This window comes from Arvicanthis niloticus, chromosome 13, assembly GCF_011762505.2.
Source record: "Arvicanthis niloticus isolate mArvNil1 chromosome 13, mArvNil1.pat.X, whole genome shotgun sequence".
Classification (NCBI taxonomy): Eukaryota; Metazoa; Chordata; class Mammalia; order Rodentia; family Muridae; genus Arvicanthis; species Arvicanthis niloticus.
In genome coordinates this window covers 18,256,365-18,278,579 of record NC_047670.1, presented here as the reverse complement: position 1 = coordinate 18,278,579, position 22,215 = coordinate 18,256,365, and the positions used below count along the sequence as shown (strand labels likewise).

Here is a 22,215-nt window from a genome sequence, read left to right as displayed (position 1 = left end):
GATTAATTTCTGCTATAAATTAAACAATTCATCCTTTAATTTTTAAATGATGATTATAATGAAATACACTGATATAAAAACCCACATCAAAATGCTAATTTTTGTTTATATTCTGTAATTATATTTATTTAGTTAGAAGCATGACATAGTAAACAGAAAATGAATTTCGGCGATAGTCAATTTTAAATGTATCTCTAATATAGGAAAGTAAAACCATCAGCAAAGTATTGAACCTTCAACATTTGTTTCCTTAACAAACAAAGGAGAGAGGTAAAATAATAGTACTTATTTTCTTATATTGTTTTTAAAAATATAAATAATTCATAAAATACCTGTCCTGTTATATAATACATTTCTGGTAAATTAACTGTTAATATTAGGGTAAAATTGTCTACCACCAACTATATTATATCCTTTTTAAAGAGTTTTATTTATTTTAAGTAACTTCTAATGACAAAAATACCCTAAGAACACTAATAATTTCACAAAAACCTGTTAATTGATCATAATTCATAATGATATATTAGATTCTTTTACCTTCATGTCTACAATGATTTTTGTACTATTCGCAATAGGCAACATATCTAACCTAGATATCCATCAAGAGACGAATAGATAAAGTATATGTGGTAAACATACACAACTGAATTGTATTCCCCAATAAACAATAATCATGATATGCAGAGGAAGACAAAAAGCAGCAGGAGATCTCTATGTTGTGAAACAAACCAGATACAGAAAGAAAAATGTTACACACATTCTCTCATATGCTGACTCTATATTTAGGGATGGGGGAGGGAAGGAATAGATCCTAATGCAGTGGAGAGGCATGAAAGAGTGGGCAGGAGGGAAAAAAGGAAAGAGTGAATATGGTGCATGGTAGGTAGGTAGACAGACAGATGGACGGATGGATGGACAGACGGATGGACGGACGAATGAACAAACAAACAGATAGACAGACAGATGAAAGATAGATAGATAGATAGATAGATAGATAGATAGATAGATAGATAGACAAGAAGGTGAGGTACTAAGGGGAGTTAGAACAGAGAGTAAAACAGAAAATAGAGGAGTAAATATAGTCAAAGTACCTGATACAACAAATGTACATCAATCAAAATATTTCCAAAAAATACAAGATATACTTGATTTTTATTAATTGAGCCACCTTCACTATTAAATAATATTCAGTAATATTAACTATCTTCAAAATGTTCCCAAATAGAACTTGAAAGTGTTCATATATATTTGAATTATAAAATATACACATCAGACAGTCATGTCCTTTCCCTCCCCTCTTCTCGGCCATGATAATACCATCCTATGCTTCATTTATAATTTAAATACTTTTTTCAGAATTCAATAACCTAAGGACATTATCGACTATGTGACGAGAAAAACCTTTTCTCATCTCAAAAATCTTCTTTTGGTTAACAAAAAAATGCTAAGAATAAATAAATAAGTAAGCTATATGTTCATGAAATGCAAGGTAATCACATATTTAAAGTGAATACTGATCATATGCTTACACTGACTCTCATATAAACCTCATGTTTCTTGACATTTTTATATTTAAATGACTTACAACAACATAGATAATTATAGTAAAAGAAAGCCCTGTTTCTGCATAGCAATTAACAACAATGCAGAAGTAAGTTCAAAAGATAACTATCCATCACTGCATCCAACCTGGGGTTTTTTACTGAGATAAGAATGTTTGTGTAAACTATCATTTAAATGATTTGCTTAATATTTCACTTTAGCAGTTTGTATTATCCGTATAATTTGTATAGTTTATTATGATTATGATTTTTGTTCTATCATTGCATGGGAAATACATTCTTTATTCAGTACTAAATTTACTATTTTTGTTGGAAACAAAGGCTCCATCTTCTACTAGCATAATAAGAACATACAAATCATAGACTACTAAGATCTAAATGCTTACTAGCTTGAAGTCATCTGAAGTAATCCTGGAGAAAACATGAGGCCTGTGATACTATAAAAGCCAGATGTGTGTTGCATCAGTTCCCAAATAGGCTACTCATCAATAATGTCAATATATGCCACATTTATTTTCTAAATAAATAAGTATTTAACAAAACACTGTGATATCACTCAATATTTATAAACAAACTCCACAGTTCAAATTTCATTTTCTATTAACGCTATGAATATCAATATAAATATATCCAAATGCATCAATCAATTTAAAAATCAAATCATATGCAAATGATAACCAAGATACGACCTGTGACAGGTGAAGGTATCTACAGACCTCTTCTAAGTGGTATGTACTTTAAAAATAAATGAAAAATCGTTGCTGGGATCCAAACCAAGGCACTTGTCAGGCAAATTCTCTATCACTGAGTTAAACTCTCCACACCAACAAATAAAATCTGCATTTCAACCTTTTTATTTTAAACAAATTACTATCCCTATTGGAATGATAATCTGTTAAAGAACTCCAAAATTTAATGGTATTTGGAATAAGACACATCCATTAAAAAATAACATAACATCCTATATTAACCTCTGCAAAAAAAAAAAAAAAAAAAAAAATCCAGAACTAATATATACTCAAGATGTTTGCTTGAAAGAACTACAGCAAAAGAATCCCAGTGCAATTTAATGGAGACAGATGGCAAGTATCCTTAATGTAGGAAACTCCAAAGGCAGCTCATTCAAAAAGTAACCTGAACTGAGTGACCGTACATTCTACAATCCCAGCACCTAGGAGCTGGAGGACGGAGCATCAGAGTTAAGGCGAGCCTTGGCTTCAGACAGAGTTTGAACTCAGGCTGGGCCTGGGCTTCATGAGACCTTCCTCAAAAAATAAAAAATCAAATAAAACAATAAGGAGGGTGTGGGGGCATTAGGAGAAAGAGAAAGGGGTGGACTAAGTAAGAGGGCGCCGTGGTGAGAAAAGGAGGGAGTGAGGGGTCAGGGAGGGCTGAGAAAGCACAGTTAGGTGATGAATGCAAACACAAGACACTGTACAAATATATTACTGCCAAAAGAAAGGGAGGAAGGGAAAGAGAGAGAAACAGAAAGAAGAGAGACAGAGAAAGCAAGTGAGCTTTCTAAGCTACCTGGTTTATCAGCCACTTCAGTTCAGTCATGAACTTAAGCTAAAGGGCTGTGAAAGTCTAACGCTTATTATGTCTTTGAAGGAACAAAGTCAGAAAGAATACCTGGAACTCACACCACAATTAACTTACTATATACTCTGACCCTGCTGCTAAGATTAAAGCTCCTATGATAGAGTTGGAGCTTGAAGATCAAAGAACAGAAAATAATAAAGTCAATAATAAAAATAGTTCTGTAAACCTAAATGAAACCTTAAACCTATGTGATCACTACTGCATTGAGCTATAAGGATTTGTTTTTAATTTTTCATTTTAGTTGATAGCATGGCCTTAAAGAATTTCCAATCATTGTAAATATGTGATCTATTAAAACTGTATTGCTAAAGCGATATTTCACTGGGGTATTAAGCAGTCTGAGCAGCATTCAGCAGGTCACGAGAACTCCCAGATCCACATTCCATGAAGCAATGTGGGTTGGCCTGAAATCACAGGCATATTTAGACTACAGAAACTGGAAAACATTACAAATAACTTTTTCTAGAAGTCAGATGTCAGCATAATATTTACTCTACTAAAATAATGACACTATATTCAGTATTCATAGTCAAACCTAAAGAAAGCTGTAATTTACCATAAAAAGTTATTCAGAACATAAAATTCCAATTTATGTAAATGAGAAAATAACTATTAAAATTAATTCATATTTTTATAGAATCAGACAACCTTACTAAATAATTAATATATGCCAGGCACTGTGCATGGAGCTGGTGAATAAGATCAATAGGTGTAAATTTCATTGTGAATTTTAAAGAATAGGAGAGAAAATAAGCAAACAAATTACCACAAACATTACCACATGCTTGTCCTTCACTTATGAGTGCTAGAAAAGGACTACACTCACGACAGGTCCGCTGAGGCTTTCCCATCGGACACTATGTTAGGGGAGAGTGAGGGTGCAAAGGGCATTGGCAAGACCCAGAAACTCCAGTTATCTGTCTCTCATAATGGGCAGAATTTAGAGATATTTGGGCAAATACCTGTAAGTTATCTCCTCAATTTTGCTAGGGTGGATTTCCAAAGTTAGTATACTGGCGTATGTCCTCAAGTATTAAGGCTTTCAAACAGGTCATTATAATTTTCATTATAGTTTTCAGATAGTATACAAGCTAAACCAGGATATAACATATGGATTTATAAGCCTTTTTAAAGTTAGGATAGATAACAGAGTGTTCTATTTAATTGATAAAAATGATGGGCTGGGTGCTAGGTGTACTTTGTACTTTATAAATTACAGAATGGTAATAGTTATACTCAGTTTATATTTGTGAGAAAAGTATTTTTTATTGGACAGAAAAAGTGAGATGTGGCAGAACCTTCCCTTAATGAATAAAGATTTCAAGGAACCAATCACTGGGTGAGTATGCAGGACTTCCAGGTGGGAGAAAAACTGGAGGCAGGAGAAAGATACTTCTTTTTGGACCACAGAGAGCATGGAGTCACAATGTAGGTAGTCGGAGGGCCCACCCCCTACCCCCACCCTCACCCCTGTTCAGGTGGCAGATCCACCACCGCAAAATTTAACATAAAATAGCTTACAAAATTAGGATGCTAGTTCTGCACCTAGCAATTGTCTTACCTGTTGATTCTAAACAAAGAAAGAAAGAAAAAGAAAACTCAAATCTTAGATCATAAAGAAAAGCTTAACTTTTTAAAAAGATCAAAACCAATTCTTGTATCTGATCAGAATTTGGTGTGATAAAACTAGAAATCAAATAGGAAGTACACCTAGAGAAACTATAAAAAACACTTGGAAAGTCACTGAAGAAACCAGAGAGGAAACTAAAATACACACAGAAGTATCCAGTTAGTATTCTTGCAGAGAAGAGGTTCAGCTCCGTTGTACATATTTTATACTGGTGTTTTTACAATTTTATTCTCTTTATTAATGTTTTCTTTAAATGAGATTTTAGGAAAAAATAGGTTAGTGATTCTTAAAGCAAATTTGTCATTAAGAAGTATTTAATTCTGTATTGACTATTATTAAAATAGGTCATTGCTGACTTCAAAATAAATATGTATCATTAGAATTTTACATTTGAATTCCAATTTGTAATTTAAATTTGAATTCCTTTAAATAATGAAATGAAATGTCAAAATAAAATGACAAGCTTACCTTACAAGGACAGAGAACCTTTGTGCAATTGTAACTCTGCACCACTAGGGGGTGCTACTGCACTTTGCTCAGTCACACTGAAATCCCATTCATTGAATGCTGGTACTATACTATCAATTTCCTGCCTCTCCCCACACTAGCAGAGAGGTAAACAAGACTTCTCTTAAAGATACAGTAACATTACACAAATACAAATAATCAGGCAGTGATAACTATTCTTGGTTGTCAACTTGATTATGTCTGGAATTAACTAAAAAACAAAAGGCTGGGCACAGATGTAAGGGTTTGGTTTTGTTTTTCTGAATTAAATCCTTTAAGGTGGGAAAGCCCACTACTAATCTGTGTCTTTGAGGTGGGAAGATAAAATGTTGATCCAGATTTTCTGAGATGGGAAAATCCACCTTCACTCTGGGTCACCCATTCAGCTGGCAGCCTCTATAAAGGACATGCAAGAAGAAAGTTCTTTTTCTTTGGCTGCACTCCTTTACTGACATTAGAGCCTACTTCTTTGAGATTCCAGAAAATACCAAAGAGCAGCTGACACCCAGTCTTTGCTGGTCATTGCCTTCGAGCCACTCTATTTAGTAATTAGCACTGCTAATCCGCTGGTGGATCAAACAGCCATAGTTGTATTAACTGGACCACACAGCCTGTAAGCCATTCTAATAAATCATAAACTAAAACACAGCGCTGGGTTTTAAAACTTGACAAGATCCCAACTCAGACAGAAGATGCTGTGAAATGCAGTTATAGGCTAAGAAATAATTCAAATCATAATTTTAACTGATATGCTTCATAAATTATCAATAAAGTAGACTGTTGGGACACAGTCCAAAAATAGTCTTGTAAGGAAAATCTGAGTGCTTGTCTTGTGAGAAAACTCTGAAGAAACAAAGAGTCTTTTTTTTTTTTTTTTTTTTTTTTTTGTTTTTCGAGACAGGGTTTCTCTGTGTAGCCATGGCTGTCCTGGAACTCACTCTGTAGACCAAGCTGGCCTCGAACTCAGAAATCTGCCTGCCTCTGCCTCCCAAGTGCTGGGATTAAAGGCGTGCGCCACCACTGTCCGGCAAGAGTCTTGTGACCTTAATTTTTTCAAAAACATGAAATTTTTCTTGGAATGTATTCTTGTGCCCTTTCTAGGTATGACGGATAGGAGTGGATTTACTTCGTATTATTTGTTAAAACTGGCTACTGTTATTTGTTTTACCTGCCTCTATGGAAAACTATGTTCTTGCCATATGTGGCTTGTCCTCATGGTTGCACACTTTGTTCATGTGGTTTCTCTTATCTCTCAGGGGATAGATAACCTGGCTGGCTAACTCTATGCCTGTGACATCAGGCTCCCTCCTTGATTGGCTCTACCCTCTCAGGTCCCACACCAACTAGAACAGTAAACAGTAGGTCATACTTGAAAAGATTGTGGTATATAATTTTATAACAATTTAAGTAACACTATTAATTTGCCATCTCTTAAAAATTATATAAATTTAAAGAGGAGTATATGAAAACATTCAAGAAAATGCCTTGGGGGAAAAAAGCCCTTGATTGTGGCAGAATACAGAACTAGAGTTTCCTTCTGTTTTCTGCTGTCAAGAAATCGTTGCCAAGCAACATTATGAAACCATCTCCTTGAAGCCTCTTATACTTGCTAATACTGCAAGTAGAAAACAAAGCATTAGAAACCTACAAGCAATTATTCAAGGCTACACTGAAATGTCTTACAAATCAGTATCATTGACTGCTGAAGCCAGGAAATATTATACAAGAGATTATTATGAATGTAGTATAAAAGAATACAAAAAGATGTTAGCTGATGCACCCACTGCTGTGATTTTATTAAAGCATGATAAAAAGGGGGACACTTGGACTTTTTAGAGTTTATAAAACTGCAGGTGGTATTTCTTAGATTAAGGTAGAAACTTTGTAGACTCATCTATACATATTCCCAGCCACTCCAGATAATACTGAAAACAGCACATCTAATGAGATTGTGGTGCCTGTGACTCACCAGGGAATCAAGTGATTAAGGAACTTTAAACAGTGAATACTCATGCTCATGTTGTGTTGGGTTTTACTTAGCAACTTCAGTGAATATACACAACAGTAAGACAGCTAGGGGAAGACAGGTTTACTTTGGTGAACAGTTTAAGGGATGCTGCCCCCACCATGCGGCTGGGCAGTGGGAGCATGAGGCAGCCAGTCACATCCTGTATTCAGTAAGGAAGTGAAGAGAAAGGTGAACTCCGATGCTCAGGTTGCTTTCTCTTGACCTATCCTTTTTAATTATTGAAAACAAATCTTTCATTCAATATATTTTAAACATTGTTTCCTTTCCCCTGCCTCCTACCAGATCCTTCCAGATCCTTCCAGATACTCCCTGACTCTATACCCCGACCTCTTTCTCTCCCAAAAACAAATAAACATGAAAAAAGTAGAATTACAAAGAACAAAATCAGAAAGCATAGTATTTGTGCGAATGCCAGTAAGAAAAAAAAAAAACCCATTCCATTAGACTGATGATATTTTACATTAATATTCAGATTTCTTAGTTCAACATCTATGAAAACACAGTCACAAGCATTCCCAGAAGTGTTGTCTTCTAGATGATTCTAAATACAGTCAGTTGGCAATGAAGACTAACCTCACAATTATCATGATTAATGCTTCAGTGAATATTCGCAGAAAATAAGCTTAAGGTAATACTTGTAACTTTAAAACACTTTTATTCATAAAGAACAGGTCTCAAAATCTTGAGTCCTGATAGGAATATCAAATGCTACCATTAAAATGGGAATTATTATAATATCATTAATATAATGGCATTAACATTTTCAAGTGATAAGTGAGTGAGTAGGGTTTACTTTAAAACAGTTTTTTGTCCCATTAGGATCATATTAAGAAATCCTATTAAAATAATCAAAGGAAAAGACACGCATATAATTTCAGAGCCAAAACACAATGGCAGGTAGATCATGAATTCAAAGATAGTGGGGGTTGCAATGAGTCCCTCATCATCCTGGACTACATACACAAGCAAGACTCATCCTCAAGTTTAAAAAATAAATAACAATTATCAATACATGGAACTAGGGAGTAAACAGTCAGTGTCAGTGAGCAAAGTGTTCTACTCCTGGGTGCCCAGGAACTCGGTATGAAGAGAGGATCTCGAGGCTAGCCAAAATTGTGAGCTGGGCATTCAATGACCGATCCCAAAAAATTAGATGGTGAGCAACATAAGAACAACTTAGACAGCAACCTCTGGCTCCTCATGTACTCTGACAGACAAGCACAATATGCATACAACACACATAGGTATATGCAGAGAGAGAGAGAGAGAGAGACAGAGACAGAGAGACAGAGAGACAGAGAGAGACAGAGAGAGACAGAGAGAGACAGAGAGAGACAGGGACAGAGAGACAGAGAGAGACAGAGAAAGTTGGCAAATGGTCGATTTAAATTGGACGGCAACAACAGAATCCAAAGGGAATGGGCCTTCCAGGAGCTCTAAGGAGACAGCAACACCCACCCCAAACAGAGAGTAACTGGGACCCACTAAGACCCAGGAATTCAATCCTGGCCCAGAGCACTGGTTCCTTCCTGTCTGCACCTGAGCACTGAGCAGATCTTGGGCTCCAGCTCTAACCCCAGTAGTAACACTCACCCCACACAGTTCTGATACAATCAAGATAATAGGAAGGACAGCTTCCAGTCAGAGACAGGACAGGTAGCACTAAGGAGATCCAGATGGCAAAAGGCAAGTGCAAGAACATAAGCATCAGCAACCCAGGGTACCTGGCATCATCAGAACCTAGTTCTCCCACACTAGAAAGTCCTGAATTCACCATATCACCAGGAAAGCAAGATTCAGATTTAAAATCACTTCTCATGAGAATGATAGAGGACTTTAAGAAGGACATAAATAACTCTCTCAAAGAATTTGAGGACACAGGTAAACAGGCAGAAGCTGTTAAAGAGGAAACACAAAAATCCCTTAAAGAATTATAAGAGAATACAACCAAACAGGTGAAGGAATTGAACAAAATCATCCAGGACATAAAAATGGAAGTAGAAACAAAAAAAAAAAAAAAAATCAAGAAGAAAGACTACCCTGGAGATAGAAAACCTAGAAAAGAAATCAGGAGTCATAGACACAAGCATCACCAACAGAATACAAGAGATAGAAGAGAGGATCTCAGGTACAGAAGATACCATAGAGAATATCCACACAACTGTCAAAAAAATGCAAAATGCAAAAAGTTCTTAACACAAAACATCCAGGAAATCCAGGACACAATGAGAAGACCAAACCTAAGGATAAAAGGTATAGATGAGAGTGAAGATTCTCATCTTAAAGGGCCAATAAATATCTTCAACAAAATTATAGAAGAAAACTTCCCTAATCTAAAGGAAGAGATGCCCATAAACATACAAGAAGCCTATAGAACGCCAAATAGACTAGACCAGAAAAGAAATACCTCCTGTCACATAATAATCAAAACACCAAGTGCACAAAACAAAGAAAGAATATTAAATGCAGTAAGGGAGAAAGGCCAAGTAACATATAAAGGCAGACCTATCAGAATTACACCAGATTTCTCACCAGATACTATAAAAGCTAGAAGATGCTGGACAGATGTCATACAGACCCTAAGAGAACACAAATGCCAGCCTAGGCTACTATACCCAGCAAAACTCTCAATTACCATAGATGGAGAAACCAAGATATTCCATGACAAAACCAAATTTACACAATATCTTTCCACAAACCCAGCACTACAAAAGATAATAGCAGGAAAGCTCCAATACAAGGAGGGAAATTAAACCCTAGAAAGAGCAAGAAAGTAATCCTCTTTCAACAAATCCAAAAGAAGACAGCCACACAAAGATAATTCCACCTCTAATAACAAAAATAATAGGAAGCAACAATCACTGTTCCTTAATATCTCTTAACATCAGTGGACTCAATTCCCCAATTAAAAGACATAGGCTAACGGACTGGATACATAAACAGGACCCAGCATTTTGCTGCATACAGGAAACCCACCTCAGTGACAAAGACAAACACTACCTTAGAGTAAAAGTCTGGAAAACAATTTTTCAAGCAAATGGTCCTAAGAAACAAGCTAGAGTAGCTGGAAAACACAAAAGGAGGGACTCATGGCTCCACCTATATAGGTAGTTGAGGGTGGTCTTGCCTGGCATCAGTGGAAGTAGACAGCCTTGGTGACTGAAAGTTTGGATTCCCTAGTGTTGGGAAATTTGAGAGCAGAGAGGCAGGAATGGGAAGATGGTGGGAGCACAACCTCATAGTAATAGGAGGACGGAGGATGGTGTAAGGGGTTTTGGGGGTGGGGAATGAGAGAGGAGATAACATTGAAAGGTAAATAAATACAATATCCAATTTATTTTTTAATTGGGTATTATATTTACATTTCAGATTTTATCCCTTTACCCCACTTCCCCCCACCACCTAGAAACCCCCTATCCCATCCCCCCTCCTCATGCTACAATATCCAATTTTAAAAAAAAAAAAAAACAGATAATGGGTCTGGCAATTGTAGTTGAGCAGTCGAGACTTATCGTCAACAATTTATTACAGGGAGTTCATACAATCCTCAAGGACAAGCTATTGTGGAAGAAGCCCATGGGACTTTAAAAAGATTGGTGAGACATACTGTTGCTGAGACAAAGAATGATGCAGACCTGTGAGCTTGCTGAGTGCCCTGACAAGGGTGACTGGGGAGCTGTATTGGACATATGTTCCTGACCCACCTCTGCTTGACTATATTCCAGATGGGACAAGCTGCCTTGCCTCAGGTTTGCAGACCTTGTGGGATAGAGAATCAAAAAGAGAAACTATAATGTCTCTTGTATTTTTCTTAAAGGTGACCATCTATTAGGACTCAATCATGTACTGGTCTAGAAATCAATCCAATATGGGAAATAATAGTCTACTTTTGGAAGACTGGATCTGGACTTTGTCAGGAACATATTTGGGAGCTAGCTGTAGCTCACTATAATGTTAGGATAGCAAGAGATAATGTTGTGACAGGATCTGGTTTTCAAACAAAGGTTAGTGCATGTTTTAAGGCTCTTTTAATTGCCAAGCTAAAATTAGTTTTGTCTCTTCTGCAGCATTATTATAAGTTGCATTGACTGTATGATTTCCAATTATGTTAATGTGTTGAAACCTGGCATGTCTGTTACAGGGGTCTAGCAACCAGCTTTTGTCTCACTGCCCTGAGTATTAGAAAACTTTGATTCTCCAAAAAAAAAAAAAAAGTGACCAAGAAGTGAGTTAGGCTTTAAGCAGAAGCAAGAGGGTAGTGGGCTTGATTATTGCTGGTATAACAGCTTTAATTCCATTAATTGCTAGCACCACTGCTTCTGCAATAGCATTGACACAAGGAGTTAAGACAACTATTTTTGTTAACCATCTAGCAAAAATGACACTAATGTATTGAGTATACAAAAGGATTTATATAGGTATCTGGAACAACGAATGATGCTCTATAACCCATTCAAATCATCTGAAGGAGGTTCAGGGTTCAAGAGTTAGGAGCCATTCCAAGTGTCATGACAAATATTATTGGAGTAGTGTTACTTTTGAAATTCATTCACGCTCTTCCGGTCCCAGGCGCTGCGGAAGCCGCAGCTTACCGTGCAGACATGGCCAAGTCCAAGAACCACACCACACACAACCAGTCCCGCAAATGGCACAGAAATGGCATCAAGAAACCCCGGTCACAAAGATACGAATCTCTTAAGGGGGTTGACCCCAAGTTCCTGAGGAACATGCGCTTTGCCAAGAAGCACAACAAGAAAGGCCTGAAGAAGATGCAGGCCAACAATGCAAAGGCAGTGAGTGCACGAGCAGAGGCCATCAAGGCCCTGGTGAAGCCTCAGGTCACCAAGCCCAAGATGCCAAAGGGCCCTAGCTGCAAACTCAGCTGCCTGGCTTTCATCGCTCACCCCAAGCTTGGGAAGCGGATTCGAAGCTACATGGCCAAGGGTCGTAGGCTCTGCCAACCAAAGCCCAAGGTTCAAACCAGGGCAGAGGCCAAAGCTCCAGCTAAGGCCCAGGCCAAAGCTCCAGCCCAGGCTCCTAAAGGTGCCCAGGCCCCTGTGAAGGCCCCATAGAAAAGGCTCCCGCCAGTGTGAAGACAGATGGACTGCCATGACACACCTACCCACACACTATTTGCAGATGACCAGTGTCCTAGGCTGTTTTTACAAATAAACTCAAGGCAAGATCTGTTAAAAAAAAAAAAAAAAGAAATTCATTCACAATGATTGTCATTATAATTAGAAAAAAGTTTAAAGACGCCTGTAGGATATTTGGCATAATCCTAACACCTCTCTGGGTATGTTAACTTTGAATACTGAGATTATGAATTTAAAGAATGATGCAATGTTGACCTTTAATGCTGCAGATAATACTGATAAAATTATCCATGGCCTAACCTCAGTATTTCCATTTTGGACAAACCTCAGGAATAGCATATATAGCTTGATCAAGCTACCCCTTCTTGTCCTGGGAATACTTTTATTCCTGCCCATCATGTTAAAGCTTATCTTTAACAACATCAACATGTTGGCAGACAAAGTACATAGCTTAAACCTGAAAATGGACTCCCAGACAGAGTTATTAAATTAATAGGCTGGCAACCCAAGGACGGGTAAGATTTTGCAGAGCCTTAACAACCTAAAACAGAAGTGCATTGCCTTTGATAATGCATATTCCATGATGGGTAAGGAAGGCATTCCTGTCAGAATGACCTAAGACAGGCTCAGTCTTGTTAACAAAATTAAAAAGGGGGAGAGGTGGAGAACCTTTGGGGCTGCTTGGCAAGAAGCTGACATGGGCCAAGGACAAGGAAAGGGGCTGCTTGACAGGAATATGACATCGACCAAGGACAAGGAAGTAGGCTTCAAAGAGGAATCCAACATTAGACTAGAACAAAGAAGTAATTTCAGGTAGGAGTCTAAATCATATGCTACAACAAAGAAATAATCTCAGACAGAAATCTAAATATTAGGCTAGAACAAAGAAGTAATTTCAGACAGGATTCTAAATTTTAGACTAGAACAAGGAAGTAGGCTTCAGACATGAAAATGACCTCGGGCTAGGACAAGGAAGTAGGCTCAGATACTTTCGTCACCCTGATAAGCCCTTAGAAACAGTGATCATGGGAGTGCTCACATAATTGGGTTTAATGCCTCGCTTGTTCTTTGGCTATTTGTGTTTATTGTATTGTTTGTTCCTCAACGATTTGTACCTATTGTATTGCTAGATGCTCAACCTAGAACTGACCTTAATATATGCATGTAATCAAAACAGTATAAAAGCATAAAGGAAGTGGGGGTATAGGATAGGGGGTTCCAGGGAGGAAAGTGGAGACAGGGGCTGACATCTGTACTGTAAATAAATAAAATATCCAATAAAAAATTAAACTAAAAACTTTTTCATGTATGTATACATTGTTCAGTAATATGTCCAAATTCATTTATAAAAATTATTCAATTTTTATTTTATTTTATTTCACACTTGTGGGGTTTCATAAGGGTCTTTGTACATTCTTAGTGTTGGTTAGCTACTGGAACATGGTCCCAGAATGGGTTTGTTTGTGGATAATTCTCAGTGCTTGTGAAGAAGTCCAAGAAAAGACGACAAGGGTCTTGTGATCTCAGCCTCTTCATAATCACAGAATTGTTCTTGCTATGTATTTTGTTCTCCTACCAAGTGCAGATTTTCCTTTCAGTTGACTATTGTTATGTGTTTATATGCCTTTACAGAAAAACATGGTTTTGTCATGTGCAATGTGCAGCTTGTCAGCTATGTGTGGCTTGTCAGCCATGTGCAGATTGACCTTGTGATTGTATGTTTTACTCAGTGTGACTCCTCATAATCCTCAGCATATAAATTGTTTGATAATCTGAATAAAGCTAGCTATTGCACAAGAAAAAATAAATAAATTGGAAAGCAACATGAAACTTTCATTAACTAATTTTCATTTGGCTATGCTGAACAACTAGATTACGTTGTCTATTAGCTAACATGTTCCATTTCTCTACAAACTAAAATCAAGATAGGCAGTTCTAAGAGATAGTAAACTTAAGTGAGCATATTGAGAATGCAAAAACAATTTTGTCAGTATAAATTGTAATTGGCAGAACACTAAAATTAACATTTTCAAATCCTTCTTAAGATATTGGCTTAAACAAGGTATTTCTAAGTCAAAGAGAAACAAAGATAGTCATCTGATAATTATCAGTAATGCCTTTTTGGTATAACTCCCAGAAACTGACAGAATGAATCACTAACTCAGTAATGAATTTTTCCAGTCTAATATTTTAGGTTCTTTGCTTTTAGCAAACTGAAGGAAAACCTAAATTAGTGGTCAAGTGGCATATAATTTAAGATACATTTTGATGATAGACTCCCTCACTTTTTTGTCACAAAACTTGGGAAAGATTCAAAGAATTGAGTGAACTGTTATAACTGAACTTCTACTCAGATTACTAAGAAGAATTCCTCAGCAAATGCAGCAAAGAGAACTAATGTTAAACTCTTCCAAGGTGCATAAGTAACAATTGTCAAGACAGTTATGAACTTTGAAAGATAATCAATCTACCCATTTCCTTAAAAATGAGTTTCTAGTCAAATTTTCTTAAATTTAACACTTTCAATTAAAATTTGTACTTGTTATCCTAATAAATTGTGTATTGTTATTATAATTTAACTCAATCCAGTTTTTAAAAATTAGTCTTTAAACCCTCTCATCACTGAAATTATTTGACTCATTTTAAATAATATGCATGTTTTTATGACTATCTACAAAAGATATCTATATATATCTTTAAATATATATACAAGTATATTCTCTCTTTAGATTTATAGAAAATTACTACCAGAAACATGTTATATGTGTGCCTGCTGACTCAAGGGGGAGTCTGAGTCTATATCCTTTCTTTTCTACTACCTCTGGTGAGTGGTGGGTTACAATGAAAGTTAACACATTTAAAAACCATTATTAAAAATAGGATTTGACAAAGTTAAAGTTACAATTCCCAATATGTGCTAAATTAAGAAACAAAATGAAATATTCAATCTAAGCCAGGGCAGAGTATTATGAATAGTTTCTTTTTAATGACTTACAGCATGAGTTATTACTACTTAATTTTATTCTATATGCATTTTCTATATTTGTAAATCTAGGATCTGTGACATACTGGCTTCTGAATGTGTTAACACTGAAATAAAAGCAGGCTGATAGAGAAAACAGATATCTCAACCCAACTACATATTAGAATTATTTCAGTAACTACTACAAAAAAAATTTGTTCAGGCCCACTCTTGGATATTTTTATTCAGCTGGTACAAAGAAGTGTGTACAATTTCTTTTTCAAAGCTTCCACACTCAGTTTGATACAATCAATCGAAAAATAGACATTAGCTAATTCCTGAGATAAATTTGCCAAATTTTTACTTTTGATATAAAAAAGACATCTGAGGTGCTTAAGAGGAGACCATCAAACACTTTTCTATAATCTCCGATGACCCAGTAGCCAATATCTCCTAATGAAACATTACTGACATATTTGATTTAAAAAAACCAATTTCTATAGATTAACAGCTTTCTGTCTGTAGTTTAGAATTTAAAATTAATGATATATTGTAAATGATAAAGTTCTCAGTCACAAAACTTCATGTGAAGTTCTCAATCATTGATGTTTATCAATTAGCCACAGGTACAACACTGTATGTGCTGGTATCAATACAAAGGTTGTAAATTTTCTAATTAAAACAGTAGCAATGCTTAAGAATGTTAATAATAAAAATACATTTTTTTCATAATTGCAAGAAAATTGTTACTTTATTCTGTTTAGATTTCTTTTTCAAAAATACACCCTGATCAATCATGTTTTCAGAGTTACATAAAATACAGAATTGAAAAACTGTACAATTTGACATTAAAATATTTTAATGTGGTAAAAGAGATAAACCACTTTTCTTTTAACTCCTAAAGAATGTAACATTCACAAAAAAAAAATTCAAAATAAAAACATGAAATTAATAAAATAAAATAAAGAAGTGTGGTGGTTGTGGGGACCCTGGAGGAGAGGTTCTGCAGGTGGCAGGCGGGCCACCAAGGAGCAGAAATGAACAAGAAGGAAAGACTCAAGAGCAGCAGGAAAGACCGAGGTAAATCTTGGGTCCACATTAAGAGGTGGAGCCTGCAGGAGATAAAGTAGGCTGAGAAGAGGGCCTCCTGCCAACAATCTGCAGCAAGACTGAGGTAAGCCCACAGAGACTAGAATTGAGGACAGGAAAGAAAATAAAAGTTGCCTACTTGAGTCCCAACCTAAGAAAATTTTCCCACTCAGCATATTTACATCTAATAATTTCAAAACTATATTAAGAGTGAAAATGTATTTATATTTCACTCATTCAAGAGAACAAGTACTCACCCAGAACTACTATGTAAAAAGAAAAGGAGGAAAGCTCTTGCCTGTTCATCGTCCACTCAGTCTACAAGTGCTGTGTAAACACATAAACAATGACAAGCCATGGTCCATATCCAGATTAGCCAGCTATCTTCTGGTGATCTGACGACCAAACTTAGTAATTGTTAAATAATTTGAACATCAACTATGTATTTCCAACATTTTCGTACTTATTAAATGTTTGTGATAAATAAAATAAAACATAACTTCACTGTCTTCAGTCAACCAATATGTAAAGTATAGATAAGAGAGTAAATCTCAGAATAATATAATAAAGATAATATCAAAACATACAAAGTTCAGAAGAAGTATTGATAAAATTCTTTAGTTATTCTGTGAAAGAAATATTTCACTAGCTTTAGAAAAACCTGTGTGACTTTGTTTATGGACAAAATAAATGAGACTATAAATGGAATAAGCAAAGTGTGGAAGGAAAAACAAGTATTAAAGACAACAGTGTCAAGAGAAAGAGAGAGGGGGGCCAGACATGGAGGCAGATGTTCACATGTCTCTGCCAGTCAAAGATAGTTGATATATCTAGGTTGGGTATTGGTTTCACTTCTGATTGATATTGAGCATTACCAAATTTATAAAGCCATTGGTTAACATTTTAAACATTGTATAAAAGCAAAAAGGAGAAGGGGGTATGGGATAGGGGTTTTCTAGGGAGGGGAAATGGGGAAAGGGGATGGCATCTGAAATGTAAATAAAATATCCAATAAAAAAGAAAACAAAACAAAGCAACAAAAAAAAAAGGACAACAGTGTCTTCTTAATCAAAGATGCAATTCAAAAATAACTTGAAAAGTAGAAATTGGAGAAATGGCTTAGTAAAATGCTTGCCAATCAAGCATAAAGCCTGAGTTAAGATTCCCAGACCCATGCAGAAACATCACGTATGGAAACAGCATGTTCCCATAATCCCAGCACTCGTGAGGCAGAGTCAGGCTGGGGTGGACTGTCTAGCTGAAACGGCAAAATCCAGGTTCAGTGAGAAAACTTGTCTCAAAAAAAAAGTTAAATAAATTAGAAAAGAATGGGGTTGCTAGGGAAAAAAAAATGGCCTAGAACTTATTAAAACCACACAAACAGCTCAGTGAAATCTATAATAATGAATATATAAAAATATACTTGGAAAAAGTTAAGCCAGCACATCATCTCTGCAGAAACAGTCCCTGAGGAATCTCTACCTAGTCACTGAGTCAGGTCAGATATTGTGGGTAGCTAGAGCTAAGGCAGAGCTATTCTTAGAGATACAATTTGGCCACATCTCAGGTTAATTATACTCTGGTGGGCCACATGGTATGAACCAAGAGAATCTGTTTTAATAAAGTGCTGAAATTTAATTCCTATTGAAGTTATATTTACCTTTATCATACAGGACTCCAGGCCAGAACTTCTTTCTTGCCTGTGTACAGTACTATCTAGTGTAAGCATTCAATATAATAAAAACACATGAAAGTAAGAGGTCCTAAGATATATGATTGTCCTTAACAGCTTATTTTACAGTTTGTATGAATAAACAAATACGTAGACCAAACCACTGGTCATTCTGTCAGATTTAAGGGAAGCACTATTCTTTGTTTCCTTATGATACCTGGGACATGGAAAAGGACATGCCTTAGAATAAATAACAAGTGCAGAGAACACAATAAAGAAATAATTGTGATACTGTCTCATTGACAATTCACATTTATTTTCAAAGTTCTCCTAAGATCAAATAAGTCCATCAAAGAGTAGGATACTTCTATAAACAAAGAATCACTCACCAAGACTGATACAGCTAATCTAAGTCCTTTAAAATGTCTGACACTGTTTTTAGGTTGTGAATAATAAGCTTTCAGAAGGATAGCAATGAAACACTGTTGATGGAGACATAAATAAGTACAAACTTTATGACAAACAACATGGTACTTCTCAAAAGTCATTTGTAAATACCTACAATATAATCCAGCAACACATGAATGAGTACACTTCCAAGGGAAATAAGAGCAATGAGGAGAGGTCAGAACTCCTATACCTACTGCAGCACTATACAGTGAACTCAGGTATCTATCAACAAATAAATGGATATAGGAAATATAAATATGTAACTCTTTAACAATACATGCAATGGAATCCATATATATAAGAAAAAAACAAAATCTTGTCACATATGACAACGTGGATGAATATCGGGTGCATCATGTTATACAAAATAAGCTATAAAGGTAAGATAAACAGCACACGCTCTTGCTCATACGCAAAATCTCAAAAAACTAATTTCATAGGACAGAGTAGGATGGTAGTTACCAGGGAGAAGAAAGAATATTAGATACAGATTATATATTAATTTCTATAAGAGTGGCAAGTGCCTGAATGGGGAAACACATATAGTAACAAAATACAAGGAAGTAATTGTTTAAATCGTGGGAATGGATGTAAAGAGCAGGCAGAGAAACAGCAAACAGGACTGGCTACACCAGCCAATCCTTTATCCTGAGATGATATCCATCTTTGTTGTTGAGGTGTGTTTCTTTTATGTACCAGAAGTATGGATCTGGGTTTTGCATTCATTCTGTTAGCCTAAACTGGAGAATTGAGTCAATTGATATTGAGAGAAATCAATGACCAGTGATTGTTAATTCCTGTTATTCTGGTGATGGTGGTGATAGAGGGAATTGGGGGAGAGGAAGAGGGAAACGGAAAGGGAAAGAGAGACACGGGGAGAGAAGGAGAGAAAGAGAGAAGAGAGAAGAGAGTGTGCTTGCATGTGTGTGATCACCTTCTTTTGGTTTTGCTGATATAAAGATAGTGATTGCTCAGGCACTACAGAAAAGTCAGAGAGCTAGTAAAGCATGCAGTCAGCATGTATGATCTGTGCCTCCTCTCACCAGGTTAGGTACAGTGCTAGTGTACCTAACTTAGTCAAGTCTTCATCTTCATTTAAACTCTATCAGCCAAAGAGAGAAGGATTTCAAATTAATGCCAATTAATTACATTAAGTTTTATTTACAAATTTCAATCTAATCACCTTAACTTTGACTCCTGTGAAATAGAAAACTTTATTTAGTCTCTCAGATATTTATATTAATTGGCTGTTAGAAGCCTAGGGTAGCCAAAGAGAGTATGTGCCGCCAAAAATATTTATACAGGCAAAGACATAAATACAAAAATTACCTGGGGAACAGGTTTCTATACAAAAATGAATTTTTTTCTACATCTATATTTTTGAAAATCAGTAAATCTAGATGTTACTACAATCTTTAATATACATATCATCTCTTCTAGTATTTTGATTAGAAATGTTTCTGATATATACAAAACAAAATAGGGAACTGGTAAGTTAGGGGTTTAAAAGCACTTGCCATAGAGTCTGATGATCTAATCTGATTTCAATCAATTCACATAAATGTGGAAGGAGAGGTCTTGCACTTCTCCTCTGAAGACCACAGAGTCTGAAGGCCTCCCAGGAGACCTGTTGCACACAGGGCAACAGGTAAGAGACCCTCCCAAATAATCCTAGCAGCTGGGAACCCCAAGGTAGCCCAGCAGACACAGGACCCATGCCCCCTGCTCAAACTCCACCCTCTGTCCAGCCTTTGCCTCCCACAAGGGCAGAGCAGCAGCTTGTCTGCCCCTCTGAAGTCCCCCAAAGTATAAGGGCCTCCCAGAAAATTTACTGCAGCCAGCGCAACAGATCATCAGTGTTCATTCCCTTCTGAAGACCCCACAGTCTGAAACCCTCCCAGGATATCAGCTTCAGCCAGGGCCACAGGTCTCCCAGGAGACCTGCAGCAACCCAGGGACACAGGAGGCAGGCTCCAGAAAAAGACTCCCAGGCCAGCTAACACCAGAGATAAATAGATGGTGAGAGGCAAGCTCAAGGGCATAAGCAACAGAAGCCAATGTACTGTGGCCCTATCAGAACCCAGTTCTCCCACCACAGCAAGGCCTGGATAACCAAACACATGTGAAAACAAGGATGCTGACCTAAAATCCTATCTCATGAAGATAACAGATTCTTTTAAGGAAGATATAAATAACTCACTGAAAGAAATACAGAAAAACACAGGCCAACAAATAGAAGCCCTTAAAGAGGAAACAAATCCCTTAAAGAAATACAGGAAAACACAATCAAACAGGTAAAGGAATTGAACAAAGCAGTCCAAGACCTAAAACTGGAAACAGAAACAAACAAACAAACAAACAAAAAACCACAAAGGGAGGCAACCCTAGAGATAAAAAACCTAGGAAAGAGGTCAGGAATTACAGATGAAAGCATCACCAATAGAATACAAAAGATAGAAGAGAGAATCTCAGGCATAGAAGATATTGACACAATGGTCAAAGAAAATTCAAAACATAAAAAACTCTTTACCCCAAAACATCAAGGAAATCCAGGACACAATGAAAAGACCAAACCTACAAATAATAGGAATAGAAGAGAGCAAAGCTTTCCAGCTCAAAGGACCAGAAAACATCTTCAACAAAATTATAGAAGAAAACTTCACTAACCTAAAGAAAGAGATGGCCATAAATGTACAAGAAGCCTACAGAACATCAAATAGATTGAAACAGAAAAGAAATTCCTCTCGTCACATAATAATAAATAAAATACATCAATAAATAAATAATAATAAATAAAGCACTAAATGCACAGAACAATGAAAGAATATTAAAAGCTGTAAGGAAAAATAAGGGCAGACCTATAAGAATTACACCAGACTTCTCAACAGACATAGTAAAAGCCAGAAGATCCTGGACAGATGTCATACAGACCCTTAAGAGAACATAAATGCCAGCCCAGACTACTATACCCTGCAAAACTCTCAATCATTGTAGATGGGGAAAACCAAAATATTCCATGACAAACCAAATTTAAATAAAGTCTATCTACCAATCCAGACCTACAGAGGATTCTAGAAGAAAAACTCCAACACAAGGAGGGTACCTACACACACGCGCGCGCACACACACACACACACACACACACACACACACACACACACACACGCGCACGCACGCACGCACGCACGCACGCACGCACGCACGCGCGCGCAACCTAAGAAATTAATTAATCATTTCACAACAAAACCAAAAGGAAAGAATCACATACATATAGTGCCACATACAACAAACATACAAGAACTAACAATCATCTGTCCTTAATATCTCTCAATATCAATGGACTCAATTCCTCCAATAAAAAGACATAAACTAACAGACTGGATACACAAACAGGATCCAGCATTTTGCTGCATACAAGAAACACACCTCAATGACAAAGACAGAACCTACCTCAAAATAAAAGGCTGGAAAAAAGTCTTCCAAGGAAATCCTCCCAAGAAACAAGCAGGAGTTGCTATTCTAATATCCAATAAAATAGACTTCCAACCAAAAGTTATCAAGCAAGATGAGGAAGGACACTTCATATTCATCAAAGAAAAAAATCCACCAAGAAAAA

General features: G+C 36.4%; 1 protein-coding gene and 1 pseudogene across 32 annotated transcripts in view; one reads left to right on the top strand and one right to left on the bottom strand.

Annotated features, from left to right (window-relative positions):
- Positions 1 to 22,215, bottom strand: part of Rims2 (regulating synaptic membrane exocytosis 2) — a 465,628-nt gene that overhangs the window by 331,743 nt on the left and 111,670 nt on the right. The window lies entirely within an intron of this gene.
- Positions 11,887 to 12,417, top strand: LOC117718609 (large ribosomal subunit protein eL29 pseudogene; annotated as a pseudogene).